The following is a 16,766-nucleotide window of genomic DNA, read 5'->3' on the forward strand; positions in this document are numbered from 1 at the left end:
GTATGTCCAAGTAAAATGCCAAAATTGTGCTGAAAAATGTTGTTTTCTGATTTATGTCTGTCTGTTCCTAAATGCTGGGAAACTGGTAATTTTAGCACTGCAAACCCTTTGTTGATGCCTTTTTCAGGGAAAAAAAAGACATGCTTTCTTCTGCAGCACTTTTTTCCCATTTTTCTAAAACATTTTTATTTTAGCTGTATTTTGGCTAATTTCTTGGTTTCCTCCAGGGGAACCCACAAACCATGGGTACCCTTAGAATCCCTAGGATGTTGGAAAAGAAGGACCTACATTTGGCGTGGATAGCTTATGTGGACAAAAAGTTATGAGAGCCTAAACACAAACTACCCCAATTAGCCAAAAAAAGGCTTGGCAGCTGAGGATGGAAAGGCCTGGCAGCAAAGGTGTTAAAATTGTTTATGGTTTTTATTTTGTTGATTTGTGTTGAATGATTCTGCCTACTACACTCCTCACTAAGTCCAAAAATACAATTGTGTTGGGAAGGTGAGATAGGGTATGGTGTCTCACCTGCACTTGTGGATTCTCGGCAGAGAGACCTCCACGAACACGTCAGCACAAAACAGCTGGAACAAACTATCAGAAAGCCAGTGGACCTATGCCTTCAACACCTCCCAGCCTGACAGCCCCCAACTGCGCCAACAGAGGCACCCCTGTCAAGTTCACAAAACTCAAGAGACCTACCAAACAGGCCAGTTGTACATCAAGATACTAAGAACTGCAAAATGCAACTGCAGGGGACTAGAAAGTAAATGGTCCACCAGCAAGAAGCCCAAAGACCGAATCACATTCAAGTTGTCCCTCAACCAATACCACCAGCTACTAAAAGAGATGAAAAAGAGTGTCCAAGCCTACTGCATCAAAGCCAGCTCTAATCACTGCAAAGGACTCTTAAAGATTGTCAGAGAGTTCTCCAACCCCTCAGGCAATGAAATATCATCACCGCTTCTCATGAACTCTGTGACATCCTGGCAGACATTTTCCATGACAAGATCTCTGCCATCTACAAAACCTTTGAACCCCAACCCATTGCTGCCAACTCCACCTTCTCACCACCTGGGACCAGCTCACAAAAAAAGAATACCACAGCCAACACTCCGCCCACTCAGAAATGCCCATGGACACCTGTAACCATCATCTTTTCAACTTCGGGAGCAAGATGATCAGCAGCGAGCTCACCACCATCTTCTACTGATCCATAACCACTGTCACCTTCCCCTAAATAAGGAAACATGCAGAAGATCTCAAGAAGTACTGTTCCATCTCTCTGCTTCCCTTTCTCACCAAAGTCCACCTCATGGAACACCTGGAGAGCAACAACCTTCTGGACAGCTCTAAATCTGGATTCTGCATCAACCAAATGGATAGCATCCTTCCTCACCGGAAGAACCCAGAAAATCTGCCTACCACCTTTCACCTCGAAACCCAAAAACATAATCTGCGGCACCCCACAAGGCTCCTCCCTCAGCCCTACACTGTTCAACATCTACATTCCCCTTTGGCCAACATTGTCAGAACTCAAGGAATGAACATTATGGTGGTCATTACAAACCTCGGCGGTCTTTTAAGAAGACCGCCGAGGGACCGCCGCGCGGAAGACCGCCAGTAGTGGCGGTTTGCTGCTTGGCGTATTATGACCGTTGGCTGCCCTCCGTCATTTTTCCGATGGAGAGCCGCCAACAGCCATACTTGCGGGCGGCGGGGAAGTGGAGGTTGCTCCACCTCCACCGCCACGCCAACAGAACACAGCCGAGCTAATCACGTCTTGTGATTCTGCGCGGCGGTGTTCTGTTGGCGGTGTGGTGTTGGCGGAGCCGCCCCCATGGCTCCCGTTCCCTCCCGGAGGATAAACGGAACAGGTAAGTCGATCGTCCGTTAGGGGAGGAGGGTGGGGGGTGTTGTGTGTTGTGTGGGTGCATGGGAGTGTGCGTCTGTGTATGTAGGGAGTGTGTGTGAGTGCGTGTATGCTTGCGGGGGTGTTGCGTGTTTGGGAAATGTTTGCGTGTCTGTCTGTATGTATGTCTGTATGGATGTGTGCGTGAATGTGTGAATGTGGGTGTATGTGTCTGAGTGTGTGGATGTTGGCATGTATGTTGGTGTGTGTGCGTGTATGTGTGTTGGTGGTGCCTGCGTGCGTGTCGGGTGTGTGTCAGTAATGTTATGTTGGGGGTCGGGGTGGGGAGGGGGGCCCTGCCACCTTTGGGGGTGGCAGGGGTGGTGGGGGGTGTAGGGGAGGGAGCCGGGGTGGGGGAGACCCCCATCAGTGCCAGGGAAGGAATTCCCTGGCACTGATAGTGCTTACCGCCATGGATTTCATGGCGGTTCCTACCGCTGGAAATCCACGGCGGTAAGCAGGGTCACAATACCGGCGGCGGTATTGTCACTGCCGCCGGGCTGGAGACCCAGGACTCCAGGCCAGCGGTCGTCTCCGCCCTGGCGGGCGGAACGGGGAAGCGGCGGATGACCATGGCGGTCACAATACTAAAAAAAAAGACTGCCAGCCTGTTGGCGGTCTTACCGCCGCTTTAACACCGTCCGCCAGGGTTGTGATGACCCCCTATATCCTATGCAGACGACACACAGCTCATCCTCTTACTATCAGAAAACCCCTCTTCCATGAAATCCAACTTCTGCAGGTGCATGACAGCCATCGCCGACTGAATGAAAAACAACTGCCTAAAACTCAACACAGACAAAACGGAAATGCTGATCTTCAGGAACAACACCTCCCTGTGGAATAACTCTTTCTGGCCCTCTGAAATTGGGCCAGCACTCACTCTAACAGATGATGCTCGCAACCTTGGCATCATCCTGGACAGCAACATCACCATCAAAAACTAGATCAATGCAGCCTCTTCCGCCTGCTTCCTCACTCTTCCCATGCTCTGCAAACTCTTCATGTTGGTCCCTGTCAACACCAGAAAAACCGTCACTCAAGCCCTAGTCACCAGCTGGCCTGAACTACAGCAATGCACTCTATGTAGGAATCACCATATATCTCCTGAAGAGACTACAGACATACAGAATTCAGTAGACAGACTCATCCTCCACCATCCAAAATGGACCTTACAACCCGCCCACCTCAAGAAGTTTCTCTGGCTCTCCATTCAGAAGAGATGTCAATTAGTGGTGCTAATCCACACCTACAAGGCCCTTTAACAATCAAGTATCAGCATACATCAACCACAGCCTGTAGCTCCACCGGCCCTCCGTACACCTGCACTCTCCTTCCCTGTCCCTCACACACCACGCATCTGCCAAAACACAACAGTAGAGAACGCTCCTTCTTTTACCTTGTGGCAAAATCATGGATGACCACCCAGCTGGAGGTAAGCAAACACACTATTATATACACATTACAAATCAGTAAATAGCATCGAAAGCAATAGGCATTTGTAAAAGCAATAGCAGCCAGTTTGGAAGGCCAAACCATATCCTGAAAAAGTAGAATGTGAAAGGAATCAATAGAAGGGAGCTGGCGGAACTAGGAACCCTAAGAAGTGAGTAACAGAGTGGCCCCCAGTAACCAGGAGAGCAGAGGTACGTACCCAGTTTTCTTCAAAACCAATAGGAGAACTTTAGAAAATGTTTGTGCAAGACTGGACAAATCCAAAGGTGGATCATGACAGAAGTGGATCTGCAAAGGAAGGGGACCAGGTCCAGTTCGAGTTGGAGTGTTCGGTTGTGGCAGGAGCCTCTACCCACCCTTCTGTGGATGCAGGAGCAGGTTGACAGTGGATGAAGAAGGTCAGCAGTGCAGTACAGGAGCACAACAAGAGTTCCAAAAGTGATGCAAGTGATGCCCCACATCAGCAGTCGTGATATAGTCAGTCAGTGGTGTTGGAAAACCACCAACAAGCCTTGGCAAATGCAAGAGCCAGAGAAGAAGGTTTTGCAAGGCTGAAGAGGACCAGCAAGGACGAGGGGACTCGACCCAAGGAGGGGAGTCCAGGGTATCCCTCAGCAGCTAGCAGAGTCACAAGAAGAGGAGATAGCCCCCACAGGCAACCCACTGGCAGCAGGCACAGGAGTTGCAGTGAAGCCCAATTAACACACCTGAAGAGCAGTCCCACATTGCTGGAGCAGCAGGCAGGGACTATGCTTTGTAGGAAGGAGTACTGGAGGCTGGGGGCTACACAGAACCAGCGGATCCCCTGGAGCAGGAACAAACAAGCCATGGTAGCTGCAAGAGTCACGGTGCACATGGGGGTTGTCCTGCAAGGAGAGGCAGGGGCTTACTATCCTCCAAGTTGGATGGCTGGTAGAGCGGATCAAGGGGAACACTCCAGACTACCACCTGTGATGCAGGATCCACCCAGCTCTGGAGGAGATAAGATCCAGGCAGCCGGTCGGCCTTGCAGTTGGAGCTTGCAGATGTAGGAGAATGACTCCTTCACTTCAAGGGAGATTCCTTCTTATTTCTTCAGCATGCTGAAGATCCGTCACCCTCCGAGGATGCACAACTGAGAAAAGTTTCTTGCATAGTCAAGTCGTTGCTGAAGTTGCAGATTGTCAGTTCCTGGGGGGTCCAGTTGCAGTCCCAGTAGCCAGATGATGAAGTAAATGATGCAGAAGGGTCCTGCTGGAATCTTGCATGTCGAATTTGCAGACCCACCCAAGAGGGAGACCCTAAATACCGCAGGGAGGCTGTGGTCACCTAGCAGGGTGACAATCTATCAGGAGGGGGCTGTGACATCACCTACCTGACCTGGCCACTCAGATGCTCCCCGGGGCCTCTGCCCACCTTGGATTCAAGATGGCAGAATCAAGTGGCCGCCTGGAGGCGCTCCCCTCCTGGGGTGGTGATGGACAGGGGAGTGGTCACTCCCCTTATCATTATCCAGTTTCACGCCAGAGCAGGGACCAGGAGTCCCTGGACTGGTGCAAACTGGTTTATGCAAGGAGGCACCAAATGTGCCCTTCAATGCATACCAGTGGCTTGGGGAGGCTACCCCTTCCAAGCCATGTAACACCTATTTCCAAGGTAGAAGATGTTACCCCACAATGCCACAGGAAAGCCTTAGTTCTGCCTTCCTCTGTCTGATCTGGTCAAGCAGCAGGAGGGCAGAAACCTGTCTGAGGGGTGGCAGCAGCATAGGCTGCCCAGGAAACCGCAGAAGACTAGTAGGGGCTATGCTAGGGGTTCTATAAGGAGCCCCCAGAGTGCATTGAATCATACAACCAATACTGGAAACAGTATTGGGGTATGATTCTAGAATGTTTGATACCAAACATGCCCAGGTTCGGAGTTATGATTATGTGTCTAGTACTCAGGTAAAATGGCTTCCCCACACTTACAAAGTCCAGTGTAATGGAGCTGTAGTTCGTACGGACACCTCTGCTCATCAAGAGGTGCCCTCACATGCATGTACGTGCACCCTGCCCTTTGAGCTAGGAGGGCCTATCATAGCGGTGACTTATAGTGACCTGGTGCAGGGATCTTTAGTAAAAGGGTTCATGCACCTTTTCACATAGGATGCAATGGCAGGCCTGCAGACACATTTTGCATGGTGTCCCATGGGTGGCATAATGCATGTTGCAGCCCATGAGGAACCCTTGGTGCTCCAATTCCCTGGGTACCTAAGTACCATATACTAGGAATTTATATGGAGGCACCAGTATGCCAAATGTGGGGTGCGCAAAATCCTTGGCAACCGAATTTAGAGGGAGAGAGCACAATCACTGGGGTCCTGTTTAGCAGGAGCTCCGTGAAAACAGTCAAAACACACTGACAGCAGGGAAAAGGTGGGGGTAATCATGCCAAAAAGAGGGTACTTTCCTACACTAACCACACCAGGCAATAACTGGATGAATTAAAGTTTGAACCTCGAAGCAACATTTTGGCAGGTCACACCAGCCACTTGTGATGAGGACCAAAAGCCCAAATTCAAAGTTTTAGGGTAGGGTGTTTACCACACTCTGTGGATCCTATTACACCGGGATTAAGTGTTTACTATGTTTTAGATATTGGGTCTCTAGTTGGCAGAGGTATGCACCCTGTCCAAGTAGGGACCACAATCCTAGTCAGGGTAAGTCACAACACAACCTAAATTATCCTGTGGTCACGCTCAGGTAGCTTGGCACAGAGCAGGCAGACTTAATTAAAAGGCAATGTGTAAAGTATTTGTGCAAAAAATTATACAGTAATACAGTGAAAACACCCCCAAAAATAAAGCACTACACACCAGTTTAGGTAAATAGATAATATTTAACTGAGCAAAGTAAGACCAAAATGACAAAAATCCAATATGCACAAGCCAAGATATCACTTTTTAAAGGTTTAGATCCGTCTCAATCCTTAAGAATCAGTGGTTGTATCCTTTTAACAAACAGTACCTGGGATGCGTAAAAAATAACAACACAGAAGGCCTCAGAGGAGGAGATGCTTTGGAAAGTAAACAATGCGTTGGTCTTTCCAGTGCAGCAGAGGTGATGCATTGTTTCTTTCCATACAACACAGGGATGCATCGGTTTCCAGGATCACAACCTTGGTTTCTCACTGCGATGCAGAGATATTTTGATGTCCAGACATGATGCATGGAAAATCCAAAATGTTTTGTGAAGAGGGAACAGGCGCTGCATGGAACCAGCAGGCAATGCGACAATTACTCAGCTGTGAGACAGGCCCTGCGTCGATACGGCAGGCGGTGAGCCGAATTTTGCAGACATTGCGTTCATTTTCTGACACACTGGATTTTCTTCCCTTTGGTGAAGTATCTGATGGCCTTGAGACTTCAGAATAGGAGGCGAGCTAAGTCTAGGCCTTTGGAGAGCACTTGTGGAGGAGGCAAAGTCCTTCCAATAGAGTCAGGGGGCCAGCAGCCAGCAGGACAACAAGCAGGACAGCAGTACTTCCAGCAAAGCAGTCAAGATTATTCCTTTGGGCAGCATGACAATCCCTCTGACAGAGTCCAGTTGTAGGCCAAAAACTGTCTGCTTTGGTGGGGTCATGTGGGAAGCTGGCTCTCTATACAGTGTGCAAAAAATTATGTGCAATGTGAAGAGGGTCTGAGCAACCCCACGTTGGTTCACAGAGGTAAAAACTAGACCACCTAATGTTCTAATTTTTGTGGTAGCTTGGTCGAGCAGTTAGGCCAATCTTGGAGAAGTGCTAAGCATTTGTTCTACTCACAGTGTCAATAAATGTGAACATACACTTGGAAAAATAACTCAAGATCAATTTACAAAAATACTTCACATTTGTATGAAATTTGTAAGGCCAAGATCATCAAAATACGGTAAGTACTTTTTAAGTTATGATTTTTCAAAGTTTAGCAAAAATAGTTATTTTGTGTGTAATTACGCACCATAGGAGTTAAAATGAGAAAACTTGAGAAAATCCATACAAAATCAGGCAATGCTTTCACAAATGTCACCTTCTGGTTTGAGGTTGAGGTCATCAAGATGTCCTGTGGGGCAGCCAGAGAAGTTCAGGTGGTTCCCGGTTTGAGCGGGAGCAACAGCTGAATGTCTTAGAGGCAGTGCAGGACAGACAAGGGGGAACACTTGAAAATGCACTGCACAGGCAGACTCAAAGGTAAGACAGCTGGGTCTCCTTCGAATGTAGCAATCACAATGTAGAGATTGCAATGGGTTAGGGACTCTTTGAGCGTAGCTGGTTCTCCGGTTCGAGGCCAGGGAAGCGCGGTGCAGAGCAGATGTGTCAGCCAAGGGCTGTGCACAAAGGAGCCTTTGGAGCTAGGGGCAGGTTACTTGGAGGATGGATTGCAGGTCAGCCGGGCCTCTCTGAATGGTGGTTCCTGAGTGTCCTGGAGTCCCTTGACTGGTGCTTGCTTCTGGTCCTTGGAGAGTCTGGAGTGGACTTTTCTTCTGGGTGTCTGATGTTGGGTGTCCAGTTCCACTGGCAATGGCACAGTTCAGCCACTGGAGGTTGCAGTATTACCAAACTTGGCACATTTTCAGGGTTTGTCCTCTGGGTCCATTGGGGGAAATTTGGTCTGGATACTTAGGGGGTCATTCTGACCTCGGCGGTAAAAGTCACTTATCGCCGGTCAGAAGACCGCCATAACACCGCCGCGGTCGCGGTAAACCGCCACGGTCATTCTGACCCGCAACTGGCAAACCGCCAAAAACCCGACACCAACAAAAGTCCGCCACACCAAAGGTCAGCGGGAAACTGGCGATGACCAAACCTCCACCGTCACGCCAACAGAAATACGCCCATACCATTCCGACCCACAAATCCCCGCAGCGGTCTTTTAACCGCGGTATTCCATTGGCGGTACACCCCGCCGCGGTCAAAATACACACACATTTACAAAACACAGCCACATTGGACAAATCAAAATATACACACCTGAGACACATACACACACCACTCCCACACACCCAATTAAGTATAAAACACACACACACATCACCCACAAACCCTTACGACCACCATTGCGACTGAAGGACAGAGAGAGACAGCACAGCATAGAGTAGACCATCACACAGAGGCAAATCACAACATCACCAACACATTTTCCACGCACAAAACACCATACACCACCACACTCACCACACTCTACAACACATACACCACCCATCACCTCATCCACACCACCCCATGGCACCCCAAAGACACCCCAGGTTCTCTGACGCAGAACTCAGGGTCATGGTGGAGGAAATAGTTCGTGTAGAGCCCCAGCTCTTCGGGGCACAGGTGCAGCACACCACCATTGCCAGGAAGATGGAGCTATGGCAAAGAATAGTGGACAGGGTCAACGCTGTGGGACAGCATCCACGCAATAGGGACGACATCAGGAAGCGGTGGAACGACCTACGGGGGAAGGTGCGTTCCATGGTATCAAGGCACAACATCGCGGTGCAGAAGACTGGCGGCGGACCCCCACCTACTCCCCCAGAATTCACAGCATGGGAGGAGGAAGTCTTGCACATCCTGCATCCTGAGGGCCTCGCAGGAGTAGGCGGAGGAATGGACTCTGGTAAGGCAAATCTCCACTACTTCATTCCCCCCACCCCACCTGCATGCCAACTCATACCCCCACCCTCACCCCCACCCCATCACACCAACTCCTTGCAAATGGCTCACCATCACAACCCACCCATCCCAAAACCTAGCCCTGCATGCCTCCCCAAAGCATGGACACCCATCACCAAAGCATGCCCACTGCACATACCCATCTCCCCCACAAGCCACCCTCACAAAAGCCCCCACAAGGGAATGCCAGCACTGAGGTCCACGGCCACCCACTACACGAAATGCCACACACAGAAGCAATAACCATACTCTTATACCCCTGCAGGACCCGAACGCCACCACACCGCCACGGAGGGTCCAGAGATGTCCATCCCACCCCCAGAAGAGGCCCCCAGTGATGACAGCAGCTCTGTCTCCCTGGACCCAGATGACCAGCCCGGCCCATCGGGGACCTCGGGACAGTCGGTTCCCCACAGACAGCCACAGGCTACACCAGACCTAACCCCCTCTGGGAACACCAGCACAGCTCCCACCCAGAGGGCCCATGCCTCTGTCTCTAGGACACGTCAATCAGCGGTGTGTCCACAACTACAGGGCACCCAGGTTGACCCACCACCCCAACAACAACAGGAACCTGGGGGCAGTGGTAGTGGGCACACAGTCCAGGGGACAGAGGCCCAGGGAAACAGGGGAACTGGGAGGGCTGCTGTGCGACAGGGGGTGGGACAGGCCCAGGGAACCCACTCTCCAAGAGGCCCTCTCCTCCATCATGGGAGCATACCACCACTCCCAGGAGACGATGGCTACGGTACTGGCCAGGTTCCAGGAGATCCAGGTCATGCAGGAGCAACAGTACATGGGGTTCAGAGAGGAACTGAGGAGCATTAGTTCCGCAATGGGGACCATCGTCGTGGCCCTAAACCAGATAGTCACCACATTGCGGGACCATGTGGCACCACAAAGGGCCCCTGTCACTAGCCTGGACCAGGAACAGCCTACCACCTGCGCCGGCGCTAGTGGACAGGAGGCCCCCACACAACGACAGTCCACCAGAACCCCACCTCCTGCAGAAGAAGAACCACCCCGCAAGCGGAACCTGAGATCTCACAAGAAGACAGAGTAGGATGCCAAGACCCCCGCCAGCAAACGATACCCCCTGATGTCATCCCACTGTCCCACATTGTCACCCTGTCCAACTTTGAACTGCCCCTGCTCCATCCTTCCACAGGCATATGGACAATGCACCTGTGAGACTGAGAACTGGACTGTGCCATGGACATTACTCCACCATCACCCATCACCCTTTTACAATCATGTACCTAATTTTAGCACTTTAATAAATTCACTTATTGCACTTAATAAATCTGGAGTCTGCTTGTATTTTCAACAAATGTATTAGACATAACGTTGCCAAAATGTTCTGTTACATTGTGATGACAACATACCACTGTCACACAGCTGTAGTCCATGGGCAAACAAAGCAGAGGTCACGCAGTGGGGCCCACAGCTCTGAAAACGGAAGGGAAAGTCCCAACTCAGTTAACAGGAACTGGGGGGGAACTCAGACAGTAGAGAGGCAGGAGACTTTAAGTAAATGTAAAATGGCGTGGCTGATTCGTACCTGTGTGCTACTGAAAATACTGTTGTATCACTGTGTCCCTGTTGTCTGTGTCGTCCCCGTCGTCTTCCTCCTCTTAACTCTCCACAGGCTCCACAGCTGCTACAACACCACCATCTGGACCATCCTCCTGCAGGAAAGGCACCTGGCGTCGCAAAGCCAGGTTGTGAAGCATACAGCAGGCCACGATGATATGGCACACCTTCTTTGGTGAGTACATTAGGGATCCACCTGTCATATGCAGACACCTAAACCTGGCCTTCAGGAGGCCGAAGGTTCTTTCTATAACCCTCCTAGTTCGCCCATGGGCCTCATTGTAGCGTTCCTCTGCCCTTGTCCTGGGATTCCTCACTGGGGTAAGTAGCCATGACAGGTTGAGGTAACCAGAGTCACCTATTAGCCACACACGGTGTCTCTGTAGCTGTTCCATCACATAAGGGATGCTGCTATTTCGCATGATGTACGCGTCATGCACAGACCCAGGGAACTTGGCATTTACATGGGAGATGTACTGGTCAGCCAAACAGACCACCTGGACATTCATCGAATGATAACTTTTTCTGTTCCTGTACACCTGCTCACTTCCACTGGGGGGAACCAAAGCCACATGGGTCCCATCAATGGCACCAATGATGTTGGGGATATGTCCAAGGGCATAGAAATCACCCTTCACTGTAGCCAAATCCTCCACTTCAGGGAAAACAATGTAGCTCCGCATGTATTTCATCAGGGCAGACAACACTCTGTACAAAACCTTGGAAAACATAGGCTGAGACATCCCTGATGATATGGCCACTGTTGTTTGGAATGATCCACTTGCCAAAAAATGGAGTACTGACAGAACCTGCACCAGAGGGGGAATCCCTGTGGGTTGGCGAATGGGGGACATCAGGTCTGGCTCCAGCTGGGCACACAGTTCATGTATAGTGGCTCGGTCAAGTCTGTATGTCAGTATGACATGTCGTTCTTCCATTGTCGACAGGTCCACCAGCGGTCTGTACACAGGAGGATTCCTCCATCTCCTCGCAAGTCCCAGCGGACGATGCCTAGGAAGGACAACATGGAGCACAGAGTCAAGCAGCCCACAGGTACGTAACCACAGCTTGCACAAAACACGATTCGCTATGCATTGAATGGCTTGTATGAGTGGCAATGCAAGGCCTAGGCCTGTGTGACGCAGTACAAATTAAGCCATGTGGGCCCTTGAAATGGCGGCTGCCTGACCTGTGAAGTGTGACAATGGGATGTGAGGTCAATGCGCTGGTGTGGCACACCGTGGCGGTAGGCGGTCGAAGCCGCGGCGCTAAGCAGCATTGGTTAACATTGAACCCTATGGGTCTCAGGAGCCAATGACGATGTGCGCCGGCGGTCGAGGTACGCGCCGGCGGTCGCGGTACGCACCGCCACGGTACGCACCGCCGCGGGCGTGACCGCCATTTTCTAACTGCTTAATCACTCGAGACCTGATCCTCCACAGGAGAGGACCTATACTGCAAGTGCTGCTGTGACCTCGGTCTGGGAGATACAATGGCTGCTGCGACTGGGGAAAGGGCCCCTGCCTTCACATCTGAGGAATTGGAGAAACTTGTGGATGGGGTCCTCCCCCAGTATGCGCTACTCTACGGTCCTCCAGACCAACAGGTAAGTACACAGGGAGCACGTAGTATGGGCTATGCCTGTGTTGAGTGGGGTGGATGTAAGATGGTGGGGAGGGGAGCGAATGAGGAGTGCAACGCACGACAGATGAGAGCATGTGCCACAAGGCAAGGTTGGGGAGGGGGGGCCACTCACATCGACCATGCAGGAAAGTGATGATATTTCTTGTTCCACCCTGTCCATGTCACATAGGTCAGCGCCCATCAGAAGATCGACATTTGGCGTGCCATCGCCAAGGACGTCCAGGCCCTGGGGGTCCACAACAGACGGGGCACCCACTGCTGCAAGAGGTGGGAGGACATCCGCCGCGGGAGCAGAAAGACCGCCGAGGCTCTGCTGGGGATGGCCTCCCAACCTAGGAGGGGTGCCACACGGCAATTGACCCCCCTGATGTCCCGGATCCTGGCGGTGGCCTACCCCGATTTGGATGGGCACGTGAGGACATCACAGCAGACACAAGGGGGTGAGTATCAGCACATTCTGCTATATTAACGCACAGTGGAGGTGTCTGGGTGGGGGAGGAGGGCTGTGGCTATCTCTAGGCCAGGGCGGTTTCTGTAGGCTAGGCCCCTCCGTTAGGCATGGCCCTGTGGCCCCGCCCCCCACCTCTGTAGGGTGCTAAGTACAGATATCCATGGTCCGGCCTCACCTATGTATGCATTTGTCGTCCATTGACTTGTAGGCCAAGTCACAATAATTGAGTAGTGTACCCCGAGTGCGCGGCGTAGTGCAGGGGGCTTCTGTGTCTGTCCTCTCCGCCAACGGTGCCGCCAATGCATGCACTCAACATGTCTTTCTTTCTTCTCCCCCCCCCTTTTTTTTGGTTTTCCTGTTCATGTGTGCATTAGCATCATCAGGCGGAGGAGAAGTGGCATCGGCGCACGAGGGAGCTGCATCTCACATGGCCCCGGAGGGCCATGCAACCGACTCAGAGTACACCAGTGAGACGGAGGGCGAGGGGAGCTCCACAACGGGGACCCGTGGAGACGTCAGCGACACCGACACGTCCTCGGAAGGGAGCTCCCTTGTGGTGGCGGCACCACCCGTGCCCACCGCAACAGGTACAGCCGCCACCCAGCGCACCAGCCCCGCCCTCCCAGCAGCCCCTCAGCGTTCTCACCGTGCCCGCTCGGCCAGGAAGCCGGGCATCTCCTTCGCCCCTGGCACCTCAGGTCCTGCCCCAGTTACCCCTGCTGCCCTCAGTGCGGAGATCATTGACCTCCTGAGGACGCTCATTGTTGGGCAGTCTAGCCATTTGAATGCCATCCAGGGGGTAGAAAGGGAGGTGCTTAGGAGCAATGCATACCTGGAGGGCATTCATTCGGGTCAGGCTGCCCATCAGCGATCGTTCAACGCTCTGGCCTCAGCACTGACGGCAGCAATTGTCCCTGTGTCTAGCCTCCCCCCTCCAACTTCCTCAACCCAGTCCCACTCCCCTGTTCCTCTGCCTATCCCAGACACACCTACAGACCAGCCTGCACACACCTCAACACCCAAGGGCAGCTTATCCAGACATAAGCACCACAGATCACACAAGCATTCACCCAAGCAACATCCACATGCAGACATGCCAACAGCCACTGCCTCCTCTGTGTCCCCCTCCTCCTCGTCTCCCTCCTCCCTCCCTGTGACGTCTCCACTCACACCTGCATGCACACCACCATCAGCCAGTACATCTATCACCACCACACCCACAAGAACAGTCCGCACACGTGCAGTCACCACCCCCACTGCCATTTACACGTCCCCTGTGTCCTCTCCCAGTGTGTCTGTCACCCCCTCTTCCAAACCACACAAACGCAGGCAGTCACCCACCCAACAGCCATCCACCTCACGACAGCCTCCAGCACAAGCACCTGCACCCAAAGACACCACACTTGACTCTCCTACAACAACATCCTCTTCCTCCACTCCCATACCTACTACAACCACCCGTCCCTGTCTGTCTAAATCGATTTTCCTTTCCAACCTTGACCTCTTTCCAACAACTGACCCACCCCCTCCATCTAAGAAGACTCCAATCAGCACCTCAGCCACCACAAGCCCTGCACCTACTAGGACCATCGTTCAGGGCTATTGGAGTCCACCAGCTCCTAGGGCAGGAACATCGGCCAGCAGCAAGGGGACAGCCAGCCCATCCCCTGGGAAAAGGACAAAAAAAGGGAAGGGCCGGCGCGACAGGCCTGAGACGGCTGCCCCCAAGGACACCACCCTTGCAACGTCACCTGGCCCATCCAGAAAGGGAGGCAAGGGCCCCAGAGTTTCTGCCAAGGAGGGCAAGGGCAGGAGGGCGGACAAGTCCGGAAGCGGTCGAGCTGCCCAGGAGGGCCCCACCAGCCCCATTTGGGGTGTGACGGAGGACACCAACGGGCCCAGGACTCCAGCACAGGAGGGCCCCGCAAGCGAAAGGTCGGATGGCGACTGAGCGGCATATATTGGCCAGATCTGGTTCCCTGGGAACACAAGACAAGCACCGCTGAACAGGGCCCCGCCGTGAGAAGCACCGCTGAACAGGGCCCCCCGTGAGAAGCGCCGCTGAACAGGGCCCCGCCGTGAGAAGCACCGCTGAACAGGGCCCCGCCAAGACAAGCACCGCTGAACAGGGCCCCGCCGTGAGAAGCACCGCTGAACAGGGCCCCGCCGTCTCAAGCACCACTGTACAGGGCCCCGCCAAGACAAGCACCGCTGAACAGGGCCCCGCCAAGACAAGCACCGCTGAACAGGGCCCCGCCGTGAGAAGCACCGCTGAACAGGACCCCGCCGTCTCAAGCACCGCTGAACAGGGCCCCGCCAAGACAAGCACTGCTGAACAGGGCCCCGCCGTGAGAAGCACCGCTGAACAGGGCCCCGCCAAGACAAGCACCGATGAACAGGGCCCCACCGTGAGAAGCACCGCTGAACAGGGCCCCGCCGTCTCAAGCACCGCTCCGCTGTGCACCGCCGTCTCAAGCACCGTTCCGCTGGGCCCTTCATCTCAAGCACCGCTCCGCTGGGCCCTTCCTGTCAAGCACCGCTCCGCTGGGCCCTTCCTGTCAAGCACCGCTCCGCTGGGCACCGCCGTCTCAAGCACCGCTCCGCTGGGCCCTTCCTGTCAAGCACCGCTCCGCTGGGCACCGCCGTCTCAAGCACCGCTCCGCTGGGCCCTTCCTGTCAAGCACCACTTCGCTGGGCACCGCCGTCTCAAGCTCCGCTCCCCTGGGCCCTTCCTGTCAAGCACCGCTCCGCTGGGCACCGCCGTCTCAAGCACCGCTCCGCTGGGCCCTTCATCTCAAGCAACGCTCCGCTGGGCCCTTCCTGTCAAGCACCGCTCCGCTGGGCCTTTCCTGTCAAGCACCGCTCCGCTGGGCACCGCCGTCTCAAGCACCGCTCCGCTGGGCCCTTCCTGTCAAGCACCGCTCCGCTGGGCCCTTCATCTCAAGCACCGCTCCGCTGGGCCCTTCCTGTCACGCACCACTCTGCTGGGCCCTTCCTGTCAAGCACCGCTCCGCTGGGCCCTTCATCTCAAGCACCGCTCCGCTGGGCCCTTCCTGTCAAGCACCGCTCCGCTGGGCCCTTCATCTCAAGCACCGCTCCGCTGGGCCCTTCCTGTCAAGCACCACTCTGCTGGGCACCGCCGTCTCAAGCACCGCTCCGCTGGGCACCGCCGTCTCTGCACCGCGGACCCATTGGCAGGGCCGGATTTGTGTCGGGCAGGGCTTCACGAAGCACTCTGGCCAACATGCCTCCTCCATAACCAGTGGAGTCTGTAATCCACCTGATGGACTCTGGCTTTGCACTCCCCCGGATGGTACAGTGGGCAATCCATCCACTGTAGAGACTTGAAAGACTCTGGCTTTGCACTCCCCCGGATGGTACAGTGGGCAATCCACCCACTGTAGAGACTTGAGAGACTGTGGCTTTGCACTCCCCAGGATGGTACAGTGGGCATGGAGGCCCCTCGTGGATCTGGCGTCGTGGACTCCTGTGGCTGAGGTGCCCCCCCTTCCCTTCCCCCTGAGGTGCCTGTGGTTTTATCATCTGATGCCCCAGCAGTGTTCTCTCCAATGGAAACGGGTCTCGTGTGTGGGCTTTTCCCATGTGTTTATGCACATTGGCCCACGAACAATGGAATGTAGGCAATATGTGCCGGACTTTTGGACTATGGCTATATTGTTAATGTGGTAATATATTTGTTTGATAAATCTCATTTTTCACTTCAGTTCAAATTTGCTTTAATATACTTCAATTTTAATGAACATTTTATTTTGTCTTTGCATTATTCAGGGGGGTTTGGGGGTGTCACTCTGACTTGTTGCTCTGCATTGGTGTGTAGGTGCAGTACTCACCGGTGTCTTCTGCGCCGGCGTTCGTGCTCCTGGTAGAGGAGCAGGAAGACAATGGCTGGTAGGATGTTTAATTCGGGTTCCGTGCTTTCCAGATTCCTCGTGGAGTGTGTATAGGTGAGCGTTTTCCCGTTCGTAGTCTGTTTCCGCCGTGTTTTTATCGGCGGGGCTCCCGCCCCGGAAAAGGTGGCGGATTGGTGGGTCGTGATAG

Source organism: Pleurodeles waltl, chromosome 3_1, assembly GCF_031143425.1.
Source record: "Pleurodeles waltl isolate 20211129_DDA chromosome 3_1, aPleWal1.hap1.20221129, whole genome shotgun sequence".
NCBI classification, from domain to species: domain Eukaryota; kingdom Metazoa; phylum Chordata; class Amphibia; order Caudata; family Salamandridae; genus Pleurodeles; species Pleurodeles waltl.